The 10,100-nt window shown below is 42.6% G+C and overlaps 1 pseudogene; it reads right to left on the reverse strand.

Moving 5' to 3' along the window:
- Positions 1 to 6,674: 6,674 nt before the first annotated feature.
- LOC100353721 (PSME3-interacting protein pseudogene) lies at positions 6,675 to 9,006 on the reverse strand (annotated as a pseudogene).
- Positions 9,007 to 10,100: the final 1,094 nt, after the last annotated feature.

Genomic DNA, 10,100 nt, shown 5'->3' on the forward strand with positions numbered 1-10,100 from the left:
CCGTTTTCCCTAAGTTTTTCAGAGTTGGATTTTGTTACATAATTAAAAAAAACCCTAAATCATATAAGGGTGGTTCATTAAATGACTCAGAAAATATTTATTAAGTACTTACTATTTGCCAGTGGCTGCACTGGTCACTGGGGAGGGTTTCCAAGTGCTTGATAGGATGATCGCATTTGTCAGAGAAAACTGGGAGTTAACTCCGTGTACCTTCATTGTCAGTGCTGGGAAAGAAAGTGACTCTAGGAAACAAACTCCCAGGGCTTCACAGGAGAGTAATTAACTCTCATTAAATCAAGTTCAATAGAAACAATAAAGATATTAATGTTGAAATTGTAATAATTTTCTCTCATTGCTGTAGAGGTGATATTTATTGTTTCACTCTGCTCATGCAGGAGTAAATCCCTTCCCTGTTGCTCACCACTCAGGAACATGTTACATAGTGTTGCCTAAGTGAGAAGTGGCTTGATCAAAAAACCAATGCCAATTATTTGAGGCATCTGCACTTGGGATTTATTAATAGCCATGCATGGTGGGAAAGATACTCACTTGGTATTTCTGGTATTTAAAAGATGAAGGGGTAGTTTGAGAGAAGCAGTGATTTAGGGGCATTAAATACTGGTTTGTCTTTATTGCACACAATTGAAATATAGTTTAAGCTCTTAAATTATCTTAAAGAAATTGGAATTGTGGTTGATTTTCATTAATAATGATTTTAGCAACTTTTAGTCTCAGTACTTGGTTCCAAAGTGACCTTTTCATTGGAACATGTAGGCTCTCCCTTTCAGATTCCAGACATAGACGTGGTGTAGATTCTTTGGCATGATTGATTTGGAGCTCAAGTTTAAAAGCACTATTTTCTCTAACAGAAGCATGTGAATTTATATCTCATGTATCTCCTGATCAACAGCCAAATGTCTCTTTGAACTGGACTTTGGTTTCAACTGTCTATGAAAGAACTTGATTTTCCTGATCTTCCACCAAGCATTCTACCTGCAGGTTCTTTTGTCCTTGAAAGAATCCATCTTTCCCATTGACACTTTCAGGAGTGGCCCTTGCAAATTGGGTTTTCATCTCTGCAAAAATTTTCATATCAAACTTGAAATTATTCATCTTTGAAAACAATTTTGTACCATTCAATTTCTTCATTATATGGACAAAAATATTTAAATTGGTCATTTTGAAAAATTAATGAAATGTTTGAATCTGTGACATTTTCTCAAAATATAGAAAGTGTCAATTTCTTCATCCAACTCATACAAATCCATGCAATGATGGACCACAAAACTTACAATGAAGGAAAAAAAAATAACAAAAGTGTTCTATAGAATTCCCAAAGTAAATTTTGTCATTACAATGTATTTTAATTTGGATCACATCAAAATAACTTCCGAACCGGTGACAGTCTGCCTAGCTGTTTCCACACTGGGGAGAAACAAGCAAAACTGGATGGGAATTACATATAGATACGAAGTGATCTGTGCAGTTTCGCGATGATGCCTTGACTCCTGCTACTCATCAGTACCTCCACCAGAGGGCAGGCAGTAAAAGAGAAAGCAAAGGAGAGGCAAGGATGTGAGGCTCTTGCAACCAATCAAGAACTCAAGCTACCTAAACCAGCTATAAAACCCATTTTTCTGAGGGCCTGGTGGGTCTAGTTTACTTGAATGATGGTATTAGCTCAGATAGGGACACTGGGTCCAAATCACGACTCAGTCACTTCAGGAGTCCCAAAGTATTTATGCAGTATCTGCTATATACCAGGCACTAGAGTAAACAGTAGAGAAAAGGCAGTAAACAAGGTAGACAAAATGTTAGCTTGTAAGACTAACATTTTAGTGTTGTAATCCCCATGAGCTTCATTTTCTTTATCTGTACCATGGGAATAATAATACTAGGCATTCTGTGAGCATTTAAATGAGATACTTAAGCACCTAGCAAAGTTTACTATATTTTAATTTATAACCTATATATAGTGTATCCATAAAATTCTAATTTTATTATGTTTTACAGTCTGTATATAGTTTTATTTGTTATAGGTTTTTTTTTTGTAATTTAAAGAATATGTGTGGGGCCACTGCTGTGGCAGAGAAGGTGAAGCCACCACCTGCAGTGCTGGCATCCCATGCGGGCGCCGGTTCAAGTCCTGGCTGCTCCTCTTCCTATCCAGCTCTCTGCTATGAGCTGGGAAAGCAGTACAAGGTGGCCCAAGTCCTTGGGCCTCTGCACCTGTGTGGGAGCCCCTGAAGAAGCTCCTGGCTTCTGGCTTCAGATCGGCGCAGCTCCGGCCGTTGTGGCTATCAGGGGAGTGAACTAGTGGATAGAAGACCTCTCTCTCTCTCTGCCTCTCCTTCTCTCTCTGTGTAACTCTGACTTTCAAGTAAAAAAATAAATCTTTTTTTAAAAAAGAATATGTGTAGTTCTACATTGTACTTATAAAGTTTTGGATCCTACTTGGCATAGTTTCATGAACACGTTCCAATGAGTGTCTCTAATGAAAATTTTAATGATTATATAAAATTTCACCATTTCAATTTTATCTTTTTTATTTTTTATTTTATTTTTTTGACAAGCAGAGTGGACAGTGAAAGAGAGAGACAGAGAGAAAGGTCTTCCTTTGCCGTTGGTTCACCCTCCAATGGCCGCTGCGGCCGGCGCACTGCAGCTGGCGCACCGCGCTGATCCGATGGCAGGAGCCAGGAGCCAGGTGCTTTTCCTGGTCTCCCATGGGGTGCAGGGCCCAAGTACTTGGGCCATCCTCCGCTGCACTCCCTGGCCACAGCAGAGAGCTGGCCTGGAAGAGGGGCAACAGGGACAGAATCCGGTGCCCCGACTGGGACTAGAACCCGGTGTGCCGGCACCGCAAGGCAGAGGATTAGCCTAGTGAGCCGCGGCGCCGGCTTCAATTTTATCTTAATACTTAAAATTGCTCTATTTTAGCATATACCTGGGTCGTAGTGGATTCTCAGTGTTTGTTGAAATAGTGCATGAATATCACATACTTACATCATTTACATTTTTTCAATAATACAAAAGCACTCTGTCTTGAATAATAACTTTCTGGTAAAAGTTCTAAAAGTAGGATTATTGTATCAAAATGCATGACACAAGACATGATTATTCTCACAATCCTCTCTCTCTGTATATATATATAGTCATCATGCTGCTTTGAAGACTGGTACTAATTCAAAATTAGTTACTGCTATTTTGTTGTTTAATTTGTATTCTTTACTTGTTAATATTATTGAATTTCTTGTATATAGTTACTACTTGGAAATCCCTGTTGTCTACTTTATCTATCTGTGGACTGAGATAATTGTGAAGGAAGGCAGGCAAAGTCCTCTATGTAGGATGTGAACTGGGAGAGCAAACCTCAAAACAGCCGCTTGAGCCACAGGGGCGTCAGGAGCAGGAAATGAAGCAACACAAGGCAGAGTCATGTAGAAAGTAAAAGGAAGGACATTGGAGACAGATGTTAAAGTTTTGCCCAACTACCAGATGAAAGACTGTTACCACGAAGGGGTACCACTGTTACATCACATCAGGGTAGGGGCTGTTTTGGGCAATGAGCACCTGAGATATTGGAAGTGAAGTCAGCAAACCCTGATGTCTTCAGTGGAATTGAGAGTGCTGATATAGCACTAGGCATGGAAATGTTGATGAATTAGTATGAATCGGGGCCTGGTTTGCAATGTGATTTGCATATCTGTGGTTTGGGGTTATACATGCCGTACCTTTACTCCTTTGCCCTGAAGAATAGAATTGTTTGAGTGGCTGAAATTAAACAATGATACTTTGATCTGAAATGGTTTGGTAAAATAAGGGATTGTGTGGTTTTTTAAAATACCATATTTTGAAATAATTTCAAACCTATGAAAAAAATTACAAATACAGTACAAAGAATGATCATATCCCTTTCCCCTAGCTTCCTAGCTATTAGCATTTCTCTGCATTTGCTCCCACTGAAGACATGATGCTTATTCTAGTGTATATTTCGCCAAAGCAAGTCCACTCTCCTAACCTACCAGCATATGACTTTCCAATTCTGCAAGTCCATGTTGGTTCAACACTACTACTCAGTCTGCAGGCTCTGGCGTGGGCATTTTTATGCCAGAAGGTTAAACTACTGCTGGAGAAACCCAGATCCCACATTGGAGTGCCTGCCAGTTCCAGCCCTGGTTACTCCACGTCCAATACAGCTTCCTGCTAATGCACCAAATGATGGTTCAAGTGCTTGAGTTCCTGCCACCTATATGGGAGAGCAGGATGGAGTTCCTGGCTCCTGGCTTTAGCCTGGCCCGACCTCAGCTGTTGTGAGCATTTAGGGAGTGAAACAGCATATGGAAGAATTCTACCCTATGCCCACCCCACACTTTCTGTGTGTGTGTGTACGTGCGCGCGCGTGCATGCGCGTGTTTGGGGGGGGGGTAGAGGGAGAGAGAGAGAGAGGCTCTGCCTTTCAAATAAAATAAGTAAATATTTTGAGAAATCAGTGGACTCCATTAGAACTTTGCCAACTCCTCTAATAATGTCACTTTTTTTTTCTGGTCCAGGATTTCATCCAGGAATATTTAATGGTCAGAAATGTCCACCCAGCATTTACCTCTCATATCTCATCAGGCTCCTCCAATCTGATATTGTTGTATGGTCTTTTCTTGTCTTTCATATCCTTTGGGCTTTAGAAACTTTTGACTTTACACTTGGTAGCATGACCAACTTGTTTCTTCATGACTAGGCCAAGGCTGTGCTTCTTGGGGGGAGTGCCCTGTAGATGATGCTGTTCTTTTCTCAGTGCATGGCATCAGAGGGCACATAATGCTAACCTTCCCTGTCAGTGGTAATCACCTGGTTTCTCTACCACCAACATGCCATCTTTTTGTCCTTGTGATTGTTTACTATTGCGGGGGGGGGGGAGATATTCCCAGATATCAACCTTCTGTTGCTCACCAATCATCTTCCACCCACCATGGGGCAGGCATTGTGACACAGCATCTTAAACCACTGCTTGGAACACCTGTATCCCATACAAGAATGCAGGTTTGAGTTGTCAGCTCCTCTGTTTCTCTTCCAGTTTCCTGCTAATGCTCTTGGGAAGCAGCAGATAAAGGCTCAAGTGCTTGGGTTTCTACCACCCACGTGGGATACCTGGATGGAATTCTGGGCTCCTGGCTTCCACCAGACCTAGCCCTGGCTGTTGTAGTTATTTGGGGAATAAACCAGGAAGTGGAAAATATCTGTACTGTTTCTCTTTCTCTTTCTCTCTCTCGCTCACTTGCTCTCAGCCTTTCAAATAAATAAATTTTTTAAAAAATTTCCACCCACCACCCTTATCAACCTGGATCAACCACTACTATCATGGCCAAATAATGATTCTCTATTTCCATCAATCTTTCTGCATTTATTAGTTGGATTTTTACTGTAGGAAGAGAAGGAATTCTCCTGCATTCCAGCTGTCTAATGATTTATACCAAACCAGACCCAAATTTAATGGCTTAAAACAATAACAATCATTTGTCTAGCTCATGCACCTGTGATCTGGACAAGGTGATACATGAGCTGGAGCAGTCAACTGAGACTGGAGGATCCACTTCCAAGGTGACTCACTCATATGGCTGGGAGACCTCTTCACGTGGCTACTTAATTTCATCCCAGTATTGTGGTTGGGATTCAATCACAAGCATCCCAAGAAAAGTGGAAGTGTGTGGCCTTTTTCTGTTTCAGCCTCAGAAGTCACCTAGCTTTCACTTCCAGAACTTTTTCTCTCTTGGTTGAGGTGATTATGAATATCCACACAGGTTCAAGGAGAGGGGACATAGCCCTTACAACTTGATGAGAATATTGTTAACATTACATTGTAAGAATAGCCTGTAGGAAAGAATATATTACAATGGGTATCTTTGTAGAATACAATCTTCCTTACCACCTAATTACTTGTTTATTTATTTGTTTATATCCATATGGACTCATACATTCCTATTTTATATAACTGGCTGTAATCTATTACTATTATTTATTTTGATGTTCAAATTGTTCTAGATACTACCAATGGAAGCTGTTTTCAATGTGATATCTGTGTCCTGTTGACATTTTCCAGTTGTTCTTTGAGTACTTCTCTTGGTGGATGGTGGTGTATGGACACCATAATCTAAACATTGGAATGCTCTTCGCTAATGGGCTGTTGTTACTTCTAGGCCCCCAAGGAAGACACAGCTAGGAAACAAGCATTGCCATGTCTCCAAGTTGGGATGGTTTGACTTACAACTTTTCATCTTTATGATTTTGTGAAAGCAATACCCATTCTGTAGATACTGCTTTGAATTTAGATCTTTTCCTAGGCTCTTGATACATACCATGATCCTTGCTCATGATGCTGAGCAGGGTGATAGCCACAGCTCCCAGCCAGCCCCTGCACTATGGAGGGAACCACTGAGTCCCTGGAGTGTGCAGGATGCTAAACTGCAATGTCCACTAGCTTAGGTATATTCAATGCATTTCCTCTCCCTCTCCCAGCACCCAACACCAGTGGATTCTGGCACATTTTCGGGTTAAGTTAAAAATGCCATAATGTGTACAGGAAACAGACAAGGGAGTGTCTGGAGGGAAGCAATGCCTATGGGCAGAATGCACAGTCCCACTACCTGGGGGAGAAGCTCGCTATGGTAAGGACCAAGGAGCTAGAGGGTTTCAGGGAAGGTGTTGGTTCACACGATGGAGGGGACGAGCTCCCCAGTGGTGTTGATAGTGCCTTTGCAGCCTGAGCTGCACGCAATCACTGCTTCTTGAGTGAGCATGCAGGCCTAGGAGGAGGCCGATATAGACTACAGCCAAGAGACAGTGGATGGAGGCACTTCTTGGGGAAGTGTATCTCTTCCAAGAGATACACAGGACGGGACCTCTTGATTGTTGTCGTCTGCATCAGGGTCTGCTTTCAGTGTTTGCATGCTGATGCCACTCTCTCAGCTCTTAGGCATCAGGGCTCCTGCCAACAGCTGTACCTGGGAGAACTCGCTGTTGCTTTCATGGTTTCACAGCGAATGTCTCCTCAGCTTCCTTCTTGTTTTGTGCAGACACGCCCACCTGGTTGCACTTACTTCTCTATTACTGCAGTTTGTTCAGCTCTTCCTCTCTTCATTGTTTTTCTTTTTTTTGACAGGCAGAGTGGACAGTGAGAGAGAGAGACAGAGAGAAAGGTCTTCCTTTGCCGTTGGTTCACCCTCCAATGGCCGCTGCGGCCGGCGCACCGCGCTGATCCGAAGGCAGGAGCCAGGTGCTTCTCCTGGTCTCCCATGGGGTGCAGGGCCCAAGCACTTGGGCCATCCTCCACTGCACTCCCGGGCCACAGCAGAGAGCTGGCCTGGAAGAGGGGCAACCGGGACAGAATCCGGCGCCCCGACCGGGACTAGAACCCGGTGTGCTAGCGCCGCAAGGTCTATTGAGCCGCGGCGCCGGCCTTCTTCATTGTTTTTCTATTAGTTCTCGATGCTGAGAAACCTCAGCAAGGAAGTTGGACTCAGCTTCATCTAAGCCTTTTACTATGTTTTTAAATTTCAGCTGCTCTTCATATTCCTGTCTTTCTGCTCCCGGTGGTACTAAACCTCCTCTGGTCTGGACATTCTTCTGTATCTTCAGGTTTTGAACTTTCTCCCATTCTTCTTGCCTCTGATTGCACTATTCTTCTAGTTCTGCCTCTGACACAAACCTCTTTTTGATAACAAGGTTTATCATCATTGCCTCCTTCTGTAAAGCCGTAAGTAGTCAGCTCTTGCTTCTAAGTAGATGCAAATGGAGAAGGTGGGGTATTCAGGGAGCCTTAATGATGGTATCCAGTCTGTACAGCTGGTAACGATATGCCTATCATAGCATATGGGGGTGGTGGTGGTGGAGAGACTCCTTCACATCAGTGGTGCCTACCCTACACAACCACAGCAAAGGCTGCTCACTCTTTTTTTTTTCTTTTTTTTTTTAATTAATTTATTTGACAGGTAGAGTTATAGACAGTGAGAGAGAGAGAGACAGAAAGAAAGGTCTTCTTTTTGTTGGTTCACTCCCCAGATGGCCACCACGGCCAGCATTGCCCCAATCCGAAGCCAGGAGCCAGGTGCTTCTCCTGGTCTCCCATGGGGTGCAGGGCCCAAGCACTTGGGCCATCCTCCACTGCCCTCCTGGGCCACAGCAGAGAGCTGGCCTGGAAGAGGAGCAGCCAGGACTAGAACCCAGCGCCCATATGGGATGCCAGCACCACAGGCGGAGGATTAACCAAGTGAGCCATGGTGCCAGCCCCCAGGCTATTCATTCTTAAAGAAAATAAAAGAAAAAAAAAACAAGAAAAGAAAAGTAAAAAGGAAGAAAATGGTCTTTGCTTTCATATTCTTTTTGATCCATCAGCGCTTCCTGTTCCTCACCACCACAATGAAGTTTGGCCTGCATCCAGCCTCACTGCATTTTCAGCTTATGATATTTAAAATCTATGGTGGCTTGACTAGGTTGTACCTCCATTGTAAGTTAAGGAGCTTCTCCATATCCATCCATATGTACACATGATACACATGTGAGTATAGGCGCACACATAGTTCTGCAACTATTTCTACATCTCTGTGATTACATATATTTAAAGCATATGAGTTCATACTGAAACCTCCAATCTCAACCCAGAATATCAGCATTCATTCTGAACTTCCTCCTTTCCATGCTTTTAGCATCTTCCCCAGCTATTGGAAAACTGGCATTTATTATCTTAAATATAATCTTCACTTATTTATTCAATTAGTGTAACCACTGTCCCAAGCATGTCAAACTTCTCCATCTGCCTCGCTTACACTCCACCACCAGCTGTCTCCATTCTTAGACATCAGCAGGTGCATTGTATGTGTGTGCTTCTGTGTGCCATCCCCCAGGGCTTCCACTCCAACTATCTTTGGGGACTAATAAGCATACCTCCAATGTACCTCTGTGCTACTCCCCTTTCCTCCCCCTTACCAGCCAATGTCCATGGGTGCTGGTGTGCATGCCCCGGACATCCCCCTGTATAGCATTGCCTGGTTCCCTCTCCAGCACACTAGCACACATATCATTGGTGGGCCTCCATTTGGCAGCTTTTGTCACTGTCACTGAGTCCCTCACCACTGGTGGGAAGTTGGAAAGGGAAGGGAATCTATTGCATGTTATCGGGTTTGAACCTGGCCAAAACGTGGTATAGCATCCTCTGTCTTTGGACGTCTATCTACATCAGCTTCTTTTTGATCATCTTTTATTTTTTCTTTATTTTAATTTTTTTTAGAAAACTAATAAATATAAATTTTGAAAGTACAACTTTTGGATTATAGCAGTTTTTCCCCCCATAACCTCCCTCCCACCTGCAACCATCCCATTTCCTACTCCCTCTCCCATCCCATTCTTCATTAAGATTCATTTTTAATTATCTTTATATACAGAAGATCAACTTAGTATATACTAAGTAAAGATTTCAACAGATTGCACCCACAAAGTATACTTTATACACAAAGTATAAAGTACTGTTTTACCATTAATTTGCATAGTACAACACATTAAGGACAGAGATCCTACATATGGAATAAGTGCACAGTGACTCCCGTTGTTGATTTACCAATTGACACTCTTATTTATGATGTCAGTGATCACCCGAGGCTCTTGTCATGAGCTGCCAAGTCTATGGAAGCCTCTTGAGTTCACCAACTCTGACCTTATTTAGACAAGGCCATAGTCAAAGTGGAAGTTCTCTCCTCCCTTCAGAGAAAGGTACCTCCTTCTTTGATGGCCAGTTCTATCCACTGGGATCTCACTCACAGAGATCTTTCATTTAGGTCATTTTTTTTTGCCAGAGTGTCTTGGCTTTCCAAGCCTGAGATGCCTTAAGGGCTGATTCTGAGGCCAGAGTGCTGTTTAGGGCATTTGCCATTGTATGAGTCTGCTGTGTATCCCACTTCCCATGTTGGATTGTTCTCTCCTTTTTAATTCTATCAATTATTATTAGCAGACACTGGGCTTATTTATGTCATCCCTTTGACACTGAATCCTATTTTTACGATTGATCATCTTTTAAAAAGCAAACTTAATCACATTGTTCTCTTGCTTAAAACCCT

The sequence above is a fragment of the Oryctolagus cuniculus genome, chromosome X, assembly GCF_964237555.1.
Source record: "Oryctolagus cuniculus chromosome X, mOryCun1.1, whole genome shotgun sequence".
NCBI classification, from domain to species: domain Eukaryota; kingdom Metazoa; phylum Chordata; class Mammalia; order Lagomorpha; family Leporidae; genus Oryctolagus; species Oryctolagus cuniculus.